The following is a 2,718-nucleotide window of genomic DNA, read 5'->3' as shown; positions in this document are numbered from 1 at the left end:
CTAACACCTCCTCCTTATGAACCTCAATCCCGTCTAGTCTAATAGACTGTATCTCAGTATTCTCCTCGACTACATTGTCTTTTTCCTGCGTGAATACTGACGAAAAATATTCATTTAGCACCTCTCCTATCTCTTCGGACTCCATGCACAACTTCCCACTACTGTCCTTGACCGGTCCCAATCTTACTCTAGTCATTCTTTTATTCCTGACATACCTATAGAAAGCTTTAGGGTTTTCCTTGATCCTACCTGCTATAGACTTCTCATGTCCCCTCGTGGCTCTTCTTAGCTCTCTCCTTAGGTCCTTCCGGGCTAACTTGTAACTCTCAAGCTCCCTAACTGAGCCTTCACGCCTCATCTCTACATAAGCCTCCTTCTTCCTCTTGACAAGAGATTCAACTTCTTTAGTAAACCATGGTTCCCTCGCTCGACCACTTCCTCCCTGCCTGACAGGTACATATTTCTCAAGGACACGCAGTAGCTGTTCCTTGAACAAGCTCCACATTTCAATTGTGCCCAGCCCCTGCAGTTTCCTTCTCCATCCTATGCATCCTAAATCTTGCCTCATCGCCTCATAATTGCCTTTCCCCCAGCTATAACTCTTGCCCTGCGTTATATACCGATCCCTTTCCATCGCTAAAGTAAATGTAACCGAATTGTGGTCACTATCACCAAAGTGCTCACCTACCTCCAAATCTAACACCTGGCCTGGTTCATTACCCAGTACCAAATCCAATGTGGCCTCGCCTCTTGTTGGCCTATCTACATACTGTGTCAGGAAACCCTCCTGCACACATTGGACAAAAACTGACCCATCTGAAGTACTCGAACTATAGCGTTTCCAGTCAATATTTGGAAAGTTAAAGTCCCCCATAACAACTACCCTTTTACTTTCGCTCCTATCCAGAATCATCTTTGCAATCTTTTCCTCTACATCTCTGGAACTTTTCGGAGGCCTATAGAAAACTCCCAATAGGGTGACCTCTCCTTTGCTGGTTCTAACATCAGCCCATACTACTTCAGTAGACGAGTTGTCATCAAACGTCCTTTCTGCCACCGTAATACTGTCCTTGACTAACAATGCCACACCTCCCCCTCTTTTACCACCTTCCCTGATCTTACTGAAACATCTAAACCCCGGAACCTGCAACAACCATTCCTGTCCCTGCTCCATCCATGTCTCCGAAATGGCCACAACATCGAAGTCCCAGGTACCAACCCATGCTGCAAGTTCACCCACCTTATTCCGGATGCTCCTGGCATTGAAGTAGACACACTTCAAACCACCTTCCTGCCTGCCGGTACACTCCTGCGACCTTGAAACCTTATTTATGACCTCACTACTCTCAACCTCCTGTACACTGGAGCTACAATTCAGGTTCCCACCCCCCTGTTGAATTAGTTTAAACCCTCCCGAAGAGCCTTAGCAAATTTCCCCCCCAGGATATTGGTACCCCTCTGGTTCAGGTGTAGACCATCCCGTTTGTAGAGGTCCCACCTACCCCAGAATGAGCCCCAATTATCCAGGTATCTGAATCCCTCCCTCCTGCACCATCCCTGTAGCCACGTGTTCAACTGCTCTCTCTCCCTATTCCTCGCCTCGCTAGCACATGGCACGGGTAACAAACCAGAGATAACAACTCTAGCTCTAAGCTTCCACCCTAGCTCCTTGAATTTCTGCCTTATGTCCCCATCCCTTTTCCTACCTATGTCGTTGGTGCCTATGTGGACCACGACTTGGGGCTGCTCCCCCTCCCCCTTAAGGATCCCGAAAACACGATCCGAGACATCATGGACCCTGGCACCTGGGAGGCAACACACCAACCGCGAGTCTCTCTCGTTCCCACAGAATCTCCTATCTGTCCCCCTAACTATGGATTCCCCAGTGACTAATGCTCTCCTCCTCTCCCCCCTTCCCTTCTGAGCAACAGGGACAGAGTCTGTGCCAGAGACCCGTACCCCATGGCTTACCCCTGGTAAGTCACCCCCACAACAGTATCCAAAACGGTGTACTTGTTTTTGAGGGGAATGGCCACAGGGGATCCCTGCACTGTCTGCCTGTTCCCTTTCCGTCCCCTGACTGTAACCCATCTACTTTTTTCCTGTACCTGAGGTGTAACTACCTCCCCGTAACTCCTCTCAATTACCCCCTCAGCCTCCCGAATGATCCGAAGTTCATCCAGCTCCAGCTCCAGTTCCCTAACACGGTTTCCGAGGAGCTGGAGTTGGGTGCACTTCCCGCAGATGAAGTCAGTGGGGACACTAGTGGTGACCCTTACCTCCCACATTCTACAGGAGGAGCATACAACTGCCCTAACATCCATTCCCACTGTTCTGAATTCCCAAACAGACAAATTAAAAAAAAATACTAGTAGCCTTACCAAATCAGCGCTCAGAACCTTTTTTTTTGGTTAGAGGAGGAGGATGGGTGGGAGACACTACCTAGGTAGTGTTTCGGGTAAAGCAACCACCCAAATATATTACCTCACTTACTCCAAAAATGGAGTCACGCGAGGTAAGACTTTTATAACCGAAAAGCTCACCTTCCCAGGCTGCCCTCGCGCTTCCTCCCAGACTCCCGCCGCTGAAACAACTGAAAACTATCCCACCTACCTTCCCCATCCCCACCCCTCCTCTCTATTTATTTCTGAGCTCCCATTTCCGCCCCCCCGCCATTTCTGAAGAAGGGTCCTGACCCAAAACGTCAACTTTTCTGCT

Source organism: Rhincodon typus, chromosome 11 (assembly GCF_021869965.1).
Source record: "Rhincodon typus isolate 14 chromosome 11, sRhiTyp1.1, whole genome shotgun sequence".
NCBI lineage: Eukaryota > Metazoa > Chordata > Chondrichthyes > Orectolobiformes > Rhincodontidae > Rhincodon > Rhincodon typus.
This window is presented reverse-complemented; position numbering follows the sequence as displayed.